This window comes from Poromitra crassiceps (genome assembly GCF_964638095.1).
Source record: "Poromitra crassiceps genome assembly, chromosome: 2".
Taxonomy (NCBI): Eukaryota; Metazoa; Chordata; class Actinopteri; order Beryciformes; family Melamphaidae; genus Poromitra; species Poromitra crassiceps.
In genome coordinates, this window is record NC_139624.1 from 34929266 (window position 1) to 34945716 (window position 16451).

General features: G+C 47.1%; 1 protein-coding gene across 2 annotated transcripts in view; it reads right to left on the reverse strand.

Moving 5' to 3' along the window:
* Positions 1-16451, reverse strand: part of LOC310796695 (YY1-associated factor 2-like) — a 39721-nt gene that overhangs the window by 21175 nt on the left and 2095 nt on the right. The gene's annotated exons all lie outside the window — the stretch shown is intronic.

A 16451-nucleotide genomic window follows, 5' to 3' on the forward strand; every position in this document is an offset into this window, starting at 1 on the left:
GCTATCGGTGTACTTTTATTGTTGCGAGCGGCTTACTAATGTTACAGGGATGAGCTGGGGTGCGTTCAATTATAGTACATAAAAATGGTGTACACCGTTTTGCTATGGTTTCCAGGTTGATCTTGACAGTGCAGTGCGTGGCCATATGTGTGTGCCACGCGGTGCGAGACTCAGGGAGCTGAGGAGTATTTCAGGAGGGAATATGGGCGATGCAGAGGAGGAGGAGGCGATGGTTAAAAGAGGAGATATACAATATATGAGACGGTTTCTATCCAGAGCTTAGAAGACTGCTTCCTGTTGATGCGTGGACAGGAGGTGCAGTGAGAGCGGGCGGCATCATGAAAGGAGGGGAGAGGGAGAGTCGTTATACTTGAACAACACGGTGCAGCTCTGGACGCTACAGTCAAACAACGCGTGCCCCCGGACATCAAACTGTTAGCATTAAGTCTCTGTTCAGATTATTTGCCCAGAGACTTTTCCCAAGGCATTGATTGTGTTTACATTCCTCCTGCGCTGCGTGCTGCTGTAATCAACTGAGTAAACAAGACTACTTTTTTCTGTTTTTATACCGGCACTGCACGACGTCGACGTCAACTCGACTTTACTTTATTGGTAGAAAGGACGACTTGAGAAAATGTTGAGTCATGCAACCCCTACTATATAGCTAATGTCATGTTTCATAACGGGGGGTGAATTTTTATATAACTCCCTCGTTTAGAGTAAAATAGACAATAAAAAAAAGAAGCGCAGCTCGTCGATCACGGACCAATAGCAGGCGGTGCTGTGGCTCTGTGGGAAACCCCTGGTTTGGCACCATCTTGCACAAACCAAGATGGCAAACTAGAGGCTTCAAGGATGGCAAACTACTACCAGGCAGCAGCCAAATGTGGTAAGTTTGAGTCGTGGCTGGTAAATGTACTTATTCTCCCGACTCCCATAGAGTTTGGCAGGGAAACAACCGGCAGCGTTTCTATGGGTGGAGTTTTGGAGCCTGTGAAGGGTGTGGAGGGAGGGGGGCGAGCAGAGGGACATTTAATGCAACAAGGAAACTATTTATTCAAGCTGGCAGTCATGTAGATATAAATGTGTACAAAGGCAGCGGAACAATAAATATATACATACGGTAATGCACACTTTAGGCAATGCATTTCAAATAGATGCATTTTCCTCGGGCTGCACTGCTAACATAGGCATACATTATTGTATAGCCCTGTTTACTGTTCCATGGCCTTTGGCCCTTTGGACACTTTTCTATCTGTTCAGTGTGAATACATCCTTTCCTTTTTGCATAAGAAGAAGTGATTTCAACCCACGCTATAGTGAGACATGTGACCTTTTCATACATACTGCTTCACCCCAGAAATCTGGACATTTCCAATGTCAGCATCATCATGTGTGCCGGAGTCAATATTCTCCAAAAGTTGACCTCAAGAGTCAAGACCAAGTGAACTTCCCATGAAATCTTCCTATGTGAAGCTAGTGAGAACAACAGCTGTAAGATTCCCAGGTTGAGCACAAAACAGTTTAGGACAGTGAACCAATCACAGGAGACTCGGAGATGGCGTATATCCACGACTTTCCCATGGCCATGTTTGTTTGATGGGGGAGAGTTGACAGCTTGAAAAATGGCAACGTGAGCTATGTTGTTGTTTTCAAAAATGTCTGGACATTGGACAGACTCCGTGACAAGGGAGTGAGTAGCCATCCTGAGACAAGATTAAATCGCACGTTAATATAATAGTGGGAGAGAAACTTAGGATCTGGTCCCAGAGGCTCCTCATTTGCCATTTTTATATCAAGCATTGCCTTAAACGTACCTTAAATGCAACATCTGGCCCTGCCTCACCTATCTGAACCTATCATTCTACATGGACATTTTAAAGATAATAGTGAACAGGGGGAACTATAGTGAAAAGTGAACATGGTAAGCTTACAGGTTCTGTGTGAAAGGGGCTTTAGTTTCATATGCCTCGCCGCCTTGTGTGGCTCATCATGACTGACAGTTTGTGTTTCACAGCATCAGGCAGCACCAGTAGGCTGGTCTCATATTTAGGTGAAATGTACTGCAACCAGGTGGCTGTATGCATCAAGCTTGTGTAACAGCTTTAAAATGACTTAATTAGTGTTATCTGCATCAACGCTGCTTATCCATCATGCATTGTGTTGTTATTGTAGGATTCTCCGTCCTTGTAGAGTTTTCATGTCATTTGATTTCACCGGCCCTATTCACTTGTGTTTCAGTCATTTCCATTTTTTCTTTCTTTCTTTTTTGCTTTTGAGGCAAGTCCTTTAGGGAGACTTTGTCCTCATTCTTTCTTCGGAGTTGTATTATTTGTATGTACAAATAAACTAAACCTAAATAAAACTGTTGGGGCTCAGACTATAGGGTTCCTGTTAGGGATCCACCGATCGATCGGCACGTGACCGGAAATGGCCGATTTCCACGTGATCGGCCTCGACCGGTGATCTGCGCCGGTCACTCTAAATAGCCGATTCTGCGAGCCGATTTTCACGTGACGTGCGCGCACCCAAAAGCAGCGTGACCGAGACGGATGAGTTGCAGCCAAAACAAAAGCCACTACACACATGCCACAGCATGTCTTCGTCGGTGCGGACATTTTTCACCGTCAGTGAAGACGATACAAAGCTTGCAGTTTGTCACACATGCAAGTCGAAAATAAGCCGCGGAGGGCCAGGGTAGGTTGGAGTCCACTCCAGTCTGAGCGGCTCGCTTCACCTCACCGCAGTCACCGGCCCCTCTTCCCCGACCAGCTGCAGTCCACATCACCGCTGCCTGCTGCTATCTGTCAGTCACGTTGTAACGTGGATACAGGAGAGGACTATTTGTTTCGTTTTGCGAATAGAACGAATAATAAAACGAATCGGACCAGTGTGCAAGGTTTTCTGTGCGATGATTTTTTTTCAAATGGCGGATTAAAAAAAATTGACTCTGTGAGTCAACTCAAACTCATTTCCTCATCTACTCAATAACAGCCAATTCCACAACTGTAGAGTGGGCATGGCTTCGAAGGTCTCTGGGATCCAGACCTATAGGCTATAAACTCTTTGTCCATGGATAACATTTTGACGTTTATTTATTTTATTTTATTAATTTATTTGGCAGGGACATATACAAAAAAAACATTAAACACCATAGGCTTTGATTTAAATAGCCATAGGCTACTTTCCATCTGGAGCCCATGTTCTGTTGCACCTTTTTTCTTTTGGAAAAGTAAATGCATGATAGCTGTGGGATATACTGGTTGTTTTATATTCATTGTAGGCTATTTACACAAAAAAGAAAAGCTCTTTCCAGTAACCTGGAACACTTTTATTTTGAGATGTTTTTGAGTGAGATCGTCCTACCTCATGCAAATTATAAGAAATGTGACATGAATGTTAATTTTCTATTAAAGCAAAGTAAATAAATAAATAAATAACGTAAAAAAATAACCCGTCAATTATTGTTCTTAGAAAGACAATCGGAAATCGGCCAAAATCGGTATCGGCAAGTCAGACTATTCAAAAATCGGAAATCGGAATCGGCCAAGAAAATGGCAATCGGTGCATCTCTAGTTCCTGTAGCAAATAACCTAGACTGACTCATACTTAAAGCAAAATAACATCTTACAGAAGGTTTAAGCCCGCAATCAAGCCAAAAAGTACATAACGAGCCAAACTGCGCTCGCTGCATGTCAACTGTGAGGGGCAAGCTGCTCCAAAGGATGATAAAACAATATATAAATACGCCCGTGTTGACAGCTTGTCAGCCAGCCAGAATGCTTTGCGTTAGTTTACGTGGAGCTGACGAAAGCCATGCACCAGGCAATCTGTCATCAGAAGATGCCCTAGGTTAAGTTCAACTCCTGGTGAGAGAGAGGGAGAGACGTGAGAAAGGCAATGGAGAGAGAGAGAGAGAGAGAGAGAGAGAGAGAGAGAGAGAGAGAGAGAGAGAGAGAGAAAACAAAGAGTGGCTAAGAGGAAGACAGGGAGAAAGAAGAGATGAAGGTAAAGAGAGAGTTGCGAGACAGCAAACGATAGGAACATGATCAAGCTGACTGTCGTGACTTGTGGAAATAGAATAGGTCCAAACAAGCTTGTGAACTCTTTGGAGTACGTGCAGCGAGTGTTTCCCTTGCGGGCCTGATGTGTTGGAGCTCTCAGCTCAGCTTAGCTCTGCTCAGTGAGCACATGTGGGTGGTGCAGGCTAGACACCAGAGAAGGTCACACACAAACTGTTCTCCTACACCCAGTGTTTGGCTGTGGATTTGGTTATCAAGCACTGTTTAAAAGCCGTTAAAACAGTCTACTCAGCGCTACTCCCAAAAGACATTTCACTCTCTAACAAGTCACCTTTTTTAAAGCAGACAGAGGCTGTCTAAGACTCTGAATCATCTCTGCTCCTTCATCTTACATGTGAAACATGTAGCTTAGCTGACACCATTATCCAAGAACTCTGAATCAGCTCTGTTCCTTCATCTTACATGTGAAACATTTAGCTTAGCTGACACCATTATCCAAGAACTCTGAATCAGCTCTGTTCCTTCATCTTACATGTGAAACATTTAGCTTAGCTGACACCATTATCCAAGAACTCTGAATCATCTCTGTTCCTTCATCTTACATGTGAAACATTTAGCTTAGCTGACACCATTATCCAAGAACTCTGAATCATCTCTGTTCCTTCATCTTACATGTGAAACATGTAGCTTAGCTGACACCATTATCCAAGAACTCTGAATCAGCTCTGTTCCTTCATCTTACATGTGAAACATGTAGCTTAGCTGACACCATTATCCAAGAACTCTGAATCATCTCTGTTCCTTCATCTTACATGTGAAACATGTAGCTTAGCTGACACCATTATCCAAGAACTCTGAATCATCTCTGTTCCTTCATCTTAGGCCCTGTGTCCACCTAGCGTCTTTTTCCGACGTTAAACGCTGGGAGTGCGCTTGGGAGCGCTGATCCCAGCGCACAATATAACAAGGAAGCAGTCTGAAAATAACGTTAGTTCAGTGCGGTAGTAGCTTGATAGCTGACAAGCTAACAACACAGGTAGGCTACGTTATTAAAAGCAGTAAGCACAACACTCACCAGAAATATTAAGTGTCTAGCCAATCTGCTCCCACAATTGAGCCGTTCTGTCTCTGTTGCGATAGTTTTTCCATTATAAAAAGACGCTGGGCGCTGCGCACTTTCTATAGACGTCCGTGTGTGCCCGCATATGCTCTCCCCCCATTGGAAACAACTGAAAAAAGACGCTGGACCTGAAGAAAAGACGCTAGGTGGACACAGGCCCTTACATGTGAAACATTTAGCTTAGCTGACACCATTATCCAAGGCAACTCATAACGGGTGGGCTGGAAGGCTTTCAGTGTCTTGCTCAAGGACACTTTTACACAGCTGAAGAAAGCCAGTCACCGCGGTGTCATTCCGCCTCGCCTCCGCTATAAAAGTCTCAAATACGGAATGCGGGTCATTTTGAGGGAAGGGGGGGGGGTCGCTAGTTAATATTGCAGTCTCGCCTGTTGTGTGTTCCCTTACGAAAAGCATAGAATGTGAAATCTAAAATGGATCCCATCACTCTATAATGCGTCTATGCGCACATGTCTGTCATTTGGCGATGCGGTAGCTCTGTACTCACCCACCCTGACAGACTCCCGTTGAGAAAACCTTCATCAAAAATATAAAATTCCACAATTTCTCTGAACTGGCATGTGTTGTAACGGTAAAGAGTAACTTGATTAATGCTGCTCAACACGCAGTGCAGATTTTCAGACTTGAAAGTGGGCTGCAGCATTCTGAAATTTGGGAACCTCTGTTTTGGATGAATACTAGGCTGGGCCATAGTAGGCAATATCTAGTATCTAGTAGGCTATAGAAAGCCAAAGTGAACGTCACTTCCTGCTTTTCTCCCTGTACCAGCGTTGAAAAAATATGAATGGTGGTGAACGGAGCAATACGCTACCTTTTTGATCCCGTCAATACCTTTTTACACACGTCATGTTTGTCAATGTAAAAGATAACTGCAAGTCGAGAACATCGCAGTTTGTGGTAAAACTGTGGCACTATAAGTTATAAATCAGAAAGACTACGCACAACCAGTCGCGTAAAGTGACGTCTCTCCCGCCAGCCAGTCCATTGTTGTTGATGGTGTGACGTATAATGTGCGACACGAGATGTAGTTGATTGACAAAACTAAACCTTACGTTTCAATTTCAGGACAAACTGCGACTATCTTGACATGTATAGTTATCTTTTAAATTGACAAAATTTAACATGTGTACCCCGTGGGCCGTGGCACTCAAACGGGATCAAAGAAGTAACCTAGCTCTCCGTTCACCACCATTCATATTTTTTCACACGCTGGTACAGGGAGAAAAGCAGGAAGTGACGTTCACTTTGGCTCTCGATATTCTTTATGCTCAAACGACGTTGACATTAATTAAATTAACGGACACAAGCACATAACGACTTGTCAGAAGACCTCTCGCTGTTTTCTCCCAAAACCTCTGCAGCTTTTTTCTTTGTGTGTGTGTGTGTCTGATAAATCCCAGTCGTGGGCGACAGGTGAGGTTATTTCCTCCGTTATGTCAGGCGCTGCTCAAAACCATCCTCAATATTACAATACTTACAGCCTATTACTGTATTTCTATGCCGCTTGGCAGCAGGTAGGTACAGCTGTTCACATCTCCATGGCAATGATAGAACGTCGACGCCTCCTTTCAATAAGGAACGCCGTCTTGCTGTATAAAAGCACTTAGAAATGGCTTTATGTGTAAAAAGACAATGCTGACTTATTTGCTGCCCTTCCTAATGGCCATATTGTGGGATCTCTGTGTAAAAGTGGCTTTTGATGAGGCATTTTGGCTGTGGTGGGGATCGAACCTGTGACCTTCCAGTGATGAAATTGCCTCTCCAACCACTCCTCCGCCATGCCATGCCCTGCAACTAGTATGATACTGTAGAGTAGACCATGCCATAACCTTCAACTATGATACTGTAGACCATGCCATAACCTTCAACTATGATACTGTAGACCATGCCATGACCTTCAACTATGATACTGTAGACCATGCCATGACCTTCAACTATGATACTGTAGACCATGCCATGACCTTCAACTATGATACTGTAGACCAGTGATACTCAACTGGTGGCCCGCGGGCACCCCCCTGTGTGGCCCGCGATGGAATTGCAACCAAATTTTTTTTTTTTTTTTTTTTTTTACAGTGCACCTGAATGCAACATGCAAGATACCCGCTGAATAAGTGTCCAAATGTTCATGTCATTCTGGCCAATACTCCACTTCTGTTATAGCATTTCAGTCTGGAATATGCTCGCTACCCAGGCACTTATGTATGTACTTAACCTAACTAACTATCCGGTGTGCACAACATTGTCAGACTAAACTCCGGCTGACACCCCAAAAACCTACAATCCGCTACAGAAAAATGTATATTGATTGTTTATTAACTGGCCCCTGGCCTTCTATCATTTCACGAAAGTGGCCCCCGGGCAAAGCAAGTTGAGTATCCCTGCTGTAGACCATGCCATGACCTTCAACTATGATACTGTAGAGTGCTTTTCAAAGACTGGGACTGAACCCAAAGATGAGTCGCAGCAGGAAGATTAAAATGGCTCTCCCAATTATTGTGGAGAAAGTCTTAACAGAATGATGCTGCGTTGCTATATTGAGCTGCCAAAGCTCTCCAAAGTCTGTGCAATCTAACACAGGCTTAAGAGGATCATATCAGCTATTAGCTTGGTAACATTAAAACAACATTCTCCCCACATTAGTCTGCATCAGTTCCGGGTCCCGAGAGCAATTTTTCTGAAGATGGGAATGCAGAGAGAATCTGTAAGGAGCATAATAGTGTATCTACTATGGCTGCAGATTTAATTAAAAATGAAATACAGAAATCACAATATTGACAAATGCCATCTCCAAACTACAAGACGATGTGAATATGTTTCAGACAGCAAATGAAATATGGAGGGGAAACAACTCCAATAGGATTTTCGGTCAATATGACCCAACCCTATGTGGACTATGCTCTGATGCTCCTATGAAGGTGGGACTCAATTGAAAAATATAGCAATCAATATAATGTATCTGAGAAGAAGCTAGGTTAATTTCTCTATGGACTAGTTTGTTTCCATCTCCAAGATCTTCACGCTTAGGCCCAAACTGGGGTTGCACTTCTGATTCAGTTGGATTCCCAGATGACAAGAGGACTCGCATATTTTGACGCACACTGATTCCCTGGTTACACTTAAGTTGACAAATTTGGTTTCCCGAGCTGACAAAGTTTCGGAGCCCCTGACAGAATCAGCAGAACATCGGCCAATTCTCTCCCTCTCTCTCACTCTTCCATTCACTCTCTTTATCCGATAAGCTAGTCCAATCCCGCTGATGTGGCCCTATCTTCTGTCAAACTCACAGTCTGAACAACGTGCTTTCCATCAGCCGGCGCCTTTAGGCCGCTGCTGTAGATCATCTCTGCGCATCAGAGAGAACTAGACGCAGGATCTGCTCAATCCGCCTCATAAAACATTTAGCGTCATCAGCTAACGGCTATCTACATGCAAACATCTCTCTCTGGTACTCTCTCTGTTTCTCTCCCTCTCTTGTTTCTCTCCCTCTCTTCCTCCTAAACCAATCTCTACCATGTCGTCCTAAAATGTTCCCTTCCCTCTCAACGTCCCTCCCCTTCCCTTCACCCTCCATCCACGCACTTCTTCTTCCAGAAAGCACCTTAAGCCTGTCAGCAGAAGTTCACTGAGCTGGTGCTCTTATCCAGAGTGATCAGGAAGGGCTTCAGTGTTTTGCTCAAGGCCACTTTGACAGGACACACACTGACTGTTGTCCTTCAGGCTACAGGACAGTCTCTATATTAGGGCTTTCACACCGGCAGGGCTCCGTGCCGGTTCCGGTTCCAGAACCCTAATCTGAACTGGCCGGCGCATTCAGACCGAAAAAATAATTGGTTCGGAACCTGAAAAGTTGGTTCTCAGCGGAACCAAAAAATAGTTGGTTTTACTTCGTTTCGAACTCAAGCTCTCACTAGTGCCTTAAACGCTGCAACGCAGCCCTATGGAAGACTGTTATTTTGCTCCAAAATTACTTTTCATTAAAACCTGACCACCCACCCGTAGGTGGCGTGGTACCCCCTGGGACTGACACGGATCCACGTGACTACGTCACGTCCTGCCAGCCCAGGGATAATCACTTACGCTTTCTTCCAGCCGCTGATAAGACGTGTTTTCTGAAAGCTCCACGGTTAACTAGGAGTTAGCTCTTTTTACATAGCTTAGATACTAGGCTCGTTCCGTCTCATTTGCCCACCTCAAGAGGGTCGCGTGGACGGGATAAAGCAGGCTTCGGGGACCCGACCCTGTACCCTTCACCCTGCGGCGTCGGAACAAGTCATCAAAGCTAAGAGTATCTTCCTTAGTTAACTGTTGTTTAGCTGCCGCCGTGCAGCTGATGTGAAACGTTTCCCCGGCGGGGTAACGTTGTTAGGCTTGAGCGCATGACTCAGGTCTGCACTCATAACTCTAGCTAGGTTTGCATACATGCAGAATAGCTTGTACCGTTAGCACTAGAACAACAGGCTAAATAGCACAGTTGTCACAGATAGCTAGCTGCATCCGTGCGGTTGCTTCTGTTGCTAGGTACTTTAGGAACGCCGGCTTTAGAGCGCGCGCGTTAGCTAGTTTGCTCAGTGCAGCTAGCTTGGACTACCTTGTAGCACTCCAGCTATCTGGCTGCGTCCCCAGACAGGGTAACGCACCCGGTTTTTGTGGCAGATAGCTAACGTGCACACGTGCAGTTAGTGTCTGTGTGCTAAGTACTTCGCGCCAGCTACCTCTGTGTAGGGCGCGCCTTAAGCGAGAGTAGTAGCTAGTAGCCATGCTCTTCAGTTAGCTAGTTAGCTAGCTTGCTCCCGTGCAGCCAGTATCTAGCGATGTGTAGCACTCCAGCTCTTACCGGTGCAGGCTTAGCTTGCACGTTAACCCCGTTTTCCTGTTAGCAGAGAGAGGGGGGAACAGCTAGGTGCTGTATTAGCTGTGAGGCTACGCTGGCCGGTTACGACCGGCACAATTAATTTGATGTGTGCAGCATCTACTAGATTGCAACTCCCTCTGAGGAGTTTCTTCTGAGATTGACTAGCTTCGCGGGCCGCTGGCCTTTGCTTGCGGTCACGCTTGCTTCCCCGTGTTACTCAGGGTAGAGACGCGCTGCACCGGCCTGTGCGCAGGCTTGTGTTAGCGCACGCTTGTCTCTCAGTGCTTATGCTAGCTTAGCTAGTGGCTTCCACGTCTGTTCTCTCGGGTTAACAGGTTGTGGGTATTGGTGCCCCCCCTTCGGGATGGGCTATTGCCGCTTACGTTACCATTGCACGCGCACGTTCGCTAGCCTCCGGGTTGCTTACTGTCTAGCCTGTGCTTCTTGCTAGCTTGCTTAAGCAGTACTCCCGCTAATAGGGTGCGCCCTGCGGGAGCTTGCTATTAGTGGTTAGCTTCCTGCTTCCTCTTGCTACTGAGCAGGGAAGGTCAGGGAGGGGATGGGCCGTGTGTAAAACTACTTGGCCGAGTATGAATCGGCACGTTAAGTGCGTGTTCGGCCTTGGGCACGAGCACGCTGCACAGGCGCCTTGAACCCTCTGTCTTGTCCGCAGCTAAGCTCTTGAGAGCTGACCAAGGTCCGCTCTCAAAGAAGTGTTAAAGCTAGCTTGCCTTGCATAGGTGCAGATAGCAATATTTAGTACTGTTTAGCACAGAACGATAGCATTTTGCAGATAGCTGGCGTGCACCCGTGCAGTTAGTATCTGTGTGCTAAGTACATTGGGCGCGAGATACCTCCGCTACAATAGACATACTGCTCCTTGCTGGCGCTACGCGTCCAGCAGGGCTTACAGCTCGCCAAGGTCTGGGCTCAGTGCCAGCCTTCGGCTTGTAGCTCTAAGGACAAGCCCACCGCCCTTGGTGCCCAAGGCCCGGGGTGGTTGGGAGCTCTCCATGGGTCGCACTCCCTTGTTGGGGCGCCCCCTGCAAGTGCAGGGAGCCTGGCTGGGGGCACAGCGCACCTTGGTCCATGGCCACGGCCTGGCCTCGGTTGGCAGCGCCCAGGTCAAGCCCACCGGTTGGCTCACCAAGGCTGGGCTCAGTTCCAGCCTGCGGCTTGTAGCTTTAGACCCACCGTCCTCGGTGCCCAAGGCCCGAGTTCGGTCGGGAGCTCGCCCAGGGTCTCATACCCAGCATCAAGGCTCGCCTTGGTCCATGGCTACGGCCTGGCCTCGGCTAGAGGCTCCTAGGACAGCCGACCATCAATGGCACCAACGGCTCATTGCTGGTCGGGAGCTCGCCTGGGGGCCGCACTGTCGGACAAGTCCACGTGCGGCCGGTCTCGAGAAAGAACGTTACCTCCGCAGTCCCCCCAGCCTGCGAAAGGCGCACGGCAGGGGGGGGGGTTACTTCGATACAACAGCGCGTCAGTAGGCGGAGCTTGCGTAAGAAGTTCTCCCCCAGCATGCACAGCTACTACGGAACTGTCCATGCGGCGGGGGGTCGTAGCCTCTCACGTCCCATCAGGGCACCGGATCGAAAGGTCCCGGTGCCCAGCAATATGCTCATGACTATACTTTCAGGGATCATTTCTATAGTTTCTAACTTGAGAAATGTGTTTCTAAAATGTTCAGTCTCGCTATCCACGATGATGAGATGGTGATACTCTTTTCTGAGCGCGAAGCGGGCAGAGAGACTTGATTCAGTTCATATGCTCTCTGCTTTTGATGACCGTTCACTGTCTCCTATGGGGACATTGAGGAAGAGAGTATGATCCGAGTGGTAGAAAAAAACGGGTTCCGCTCCTTTGGCCACAAGAGACCATCTTGTCCAACAGGCTCGATGCCTGGGAGCATCTATGTTCCCCGTCCCCATTACGGCGCACCCTCCAGAGGGGATACGCGCTACAGTTTGCCCACCCACGTTCGACGGGACCCCCGATCTGGCCGTGGAGGAGGAGGCCATGGACGGCTCCATGCGTCCAAATTTGGACCTTCGGCGTCTCAACAAGACGCTGAGGAAGTCCCGTCCCGAATGCTCTCTTCCCCGCCTGTTCAAGTTGAGACAGGGGGATTTCTTACTTCCAGGGATCTGGAAGGTGCGTTCTTCCATGTCCACATGGTCAGGAGACACAGGAAATACCTGAGGTTCTCCTTCCTGGGGAAGGCTTACGAGTTCTGTGGCTTGCCATTCGACAGGTCTTTGAGCCCGCGAACCCTCACGGTGTGCGTGGAGGCAGCCGTGGCTCCCCTCCGCGCGAGGGGGATCCGCGTCTTCCTATATCTCGACGACGTTCTCTTAGCGGCCGACTCGAGGGTCCGTGCCGCGGAACATACCAAGGTGGTGACCGATCACCGGCAAACCTTAGGGTTTTTGGTGAACTGGCAGAAGAGTTGCCTCGTCCCAGCGCAGGCGGCGACCTTCCTGGGGCTCGAGCTATACTTCCTGCGAGCCTTTCGCCAGAGCGACAGGCTCGCACGGTTCGGACAGCAAGCCAAAGACGTTAGGTCTGTGCCCTCGGTGTCAGTGCATCAGTGCACAGTGATGTTGGGCCTGATGGCCTCAGCACTGCATGTGCTGCGTTGCAGCGTTTAAGGCACTAGTGAGAGCTCTCGTTCTCACTCGTAAAACCTGGGTTGTAGCACAACCCTAATGTTTTCCTTGGGAACCGTGACATCATCAGTGGGCGTGTCTCATTCTAGGCTGTGAAAACGAGCAGGAAGGAGAAGAAGGCAGTGACAACACAGAGAAAAATAATTTGCAGTGGTCTCCTGAGGAAACCAAATGAAGAAAAGCTAGAAAGCAGTACAAGAAAGAGCAAGTCATATGCCGAACTTGCAGAAGAGAGGGCCAAGGCTGGGTTCACTCGAACGCCAGACCAAATAATTAATCAACTTAAAAAAATAAAAAAATAAACTGAAGAAGGACTACCGAATAATGTCCTCCCACTTTGGTTCCGCTTAAACTGGTGTGAACTCGGGCTGGTTCGCCAGAAAGCACCAAGGTTCTGAGACTCCAGAACGGAGCCGGAGCCAGAACCAGAACAGTGTCTGTCTGAAAGCGCTATATTAGAACCACTGTGTCAAACATTCATCCACAAGTTCACAAACACAATAATAGATCAGTCATTATAGCTTATTTACTAAACAGCATTTTCTGTGTCCCTGCATTTATATTCTGCATGCCATCTGTCCTTTAGCACCTTTATAGTTGCCCTCTCACAGATCCACTTCTGTCTATTTTGTCCTCTTAACAGCTGTGGCCACCTGTGTGGATATTCTGCTGCAGTATCACGTTGTGTGTGTGTGTGTGTGTGTGTGTGTGTGCGCGCGCGCGTGTGTGTGTGTGTGTGCGTACTATAATAGCAAAACAACTGCTCCACTTTTAACACTGCAATTCCAAAGCCAGTAGGTTAAGGCAAGATGCCGCCATGCAAATGGTTGAGAATGCGTGTGTGCTGATCCTTCCTCTGTCCTCTCCACCTTTCCAAAACACCCAGATGGGAGAGACCAAGGATGTCAGGGCTTGATGAGACGTGAAGAGAGACTTAGACAGACTCTTGGCTCAGAGGCAGGCAGCTTGTCTCTATAGAAGTATTACAGAGAGCCAACTGAGTGTTTTCTCTTCTCAACAATCAACGCTAAAAAAAAAAAAAAAATTTTTTAAAGCAAGACCCCAAGACAACGTGAAAACCATCTCTCTCAGTCGCTCTCTTTGTTTGTGTGAGCAGCAGCTTGGCTTGTGTGTCACATAACGTTTGCCGATGTATTCATGGGTGCAAGAATGCGCGTGCGTGTTTGTGTAGCAATATACATTATATACGCAGTCGTGTGGCGTGTAATTTTCATGTTGTGTGCGTCTGCGCGTGTCTGATGACAGCCGGCTGATTAAGGCGTTGCATAGTAATGAGCCATGGCTGTCTGTCTGGCAGCTGGTCTGACAACCTCTTTTCACAAGTACCCCCCCCCCCCCCCACACCCACACACACACACACACACTTACTCAAACACGCATGCATGCACAAGTGCACACGCATAAACAAGCATAGAAGTACATGCATGTGCCCGCTTGCACACAAACACGCGACACGCCACATTACCAAAAAGGCATCAAAGCAGGCAACTGCATGGGTGCACTGCTGCTGTCGTAGTTAAATGGCTCATTGGAAACGTTGTGGTAATGCAGAACGGGATAATTGGCTATGCATAAAAGAGGGGGTATCATGTTCAACCTCTGTTCAACACACACACACTGCTCAGTGCTTACCATACTCAGTGCTAAGAGATACACTTCCCCATCTCTCTCTCTGTTGTGTTTTCATCCTGTTACAGAGTGCCACTCACCAACAACACTGGCATTTCCTGCTACTGGCTGGATTTAAATCAGTCAAGCCAGGACAAATATTAGCCAGTACAGAGAGCACAGTGTGTGTGTGTGTGTGTGTGTGTGTGTGTGTGCTCTGACAGCGCACTTGCAACTCCTACGTGTGCCCATGTACACCCTTTGTGTTTGTGAGCCTAACTACCTGTGTGTATGTATGTGTGTGTGTGTGTGTGTGTGTGTGTGTGTGTGTGTGTGTGTGTGTGTGTGTGTGTGTGTGTGTGTGTGTGTGTGTGCATGGTGTATGAGAGGCATTTCCCTGTCTGCAACAAATATCTCCAGGGCAACAAGATGGATGTGTGTGCTTATAGAGCTGGCCATCCCTCTTCCTCGTTTCATAGAGGTCAGTGTCAACACCCCGGCAAGAACACGCAAGACTAATGCACTGCTTAGAGGCATGTGTGTATGTGTGTGTGTGTGTGTGTGTGTGTGTGTGTGTTGCCTAAAAAGAAAATATATAGGCTATAACAAATTAATTAGCTTGAAGAAAATATGGATGATGAGATGTCCATATTCTGCTCTTCTCTCTCTTGCATACAGACGTTCATATAGTCTAATGGGTGTATTGACTGCATGGAGCCTGGTTACTAATATGGGCATTAACTATGCAGTATCCTGTATTATTACACAGCTTTGTTGAATGCTCAATTCGGATTGGTCAATCACTGCATTCAGCGCTCTGTTATTTCTGTATAACAGATCGCTGCTAGGGATAACAGACCATTGCTATACACAGACGACCACATCCAGTCATATCAATCCGCAGAAAGAAGTCCAGTCAATTTAACGTCAGCTCATTTCTGTCACCCTGTAGCAATTGTCTTTTAGCTTTTAGCTTTTAGCCCCTGTCTGTTCAAATTAAGCTTGCGAGGCAGCTGGATTCACACAAGATCATAATCACATGACAAATCCAACTTGCCTGGCTCCAATCTAATTGGTTTGAATCTGAACCACCAGTGGTTCGGATCAATCAGGGCTTTGGTGTGAGGTCAGTGAGGCCGTGATAGACAGATGGTTCATCCAATCACCTGCTAGGTATTTTCTGAAAGTGCCTGCGCTTTGAAACGGTTTCCTGAGCGACTCGTTCCCAGATGGTTGTGTGAAAACAGCCCATCTGGCAGCATCAGGTTAGGTACATAAAGCCTCCAAACACCTCTCTCCCGGATACTATTGTTCTCCAATATCTCAGATGAATCCAGATTTGTTGTTGTTTCTACCCGGCTTGTGTGTTAGCAGCATGGCCAAGCTAACGCTGGTCAACAAATGTAATGTTAGCTTTAGTTCGTTTGTTAATTGTTTCCAGGTGTGTCAACTGCAAAGCCCCACAAGAAGGAAACGTAGAGATGAACAAGCACAAAAACGTCAACATCAATATTCCCAAAGAAGTCCCCTTCACGTCTCAATTCACCATCAACGGAAATGTTCAGTCTAACGTGAATTATAATGCTAAATAGGCTAATCTTACGCCCAAGGCACACCAATCAAACATTGTCCAACAAACACGGACAAGCACCAACGGGCAGTTGTCTGAGGATGTTGGCAGTTGTTGGAGAATGTTTGATGGCATGGCACACCGATCAAACAAATTCAGTAAAACAGTTGACCAAACTTCAGCCAATAGGTTGCGGTAGTAATGCAACAATAAGGATGCCAACCGCCGTAAAACCCCAAAGAAGAAGAACATTAGCTACCGTCGAGACGGTCATTATTGGAAAATAGATAAAGGGACCAAGGTGGCACAGTGGTAGCGCTGTCGCCTCACAGCTAGAAGGTCCTGGGTTTGATTCCCACCTGGGACGCTGTGAGCGCTGAAGGAGTGCGTGCCCGTCCGTATGGGGGGGTAATGACCGGCTCAATATACATGATCTCTTAAGGCTTAATTAGAACCTTCTGTCCGTACTCTGCGTTCATTTTGTGCATATTTCTGTCCGTCCTCTGAAAGCTTAGGTAGGGATATGCATGAAACGCAGCAGAACCACACACACACTCACACATTT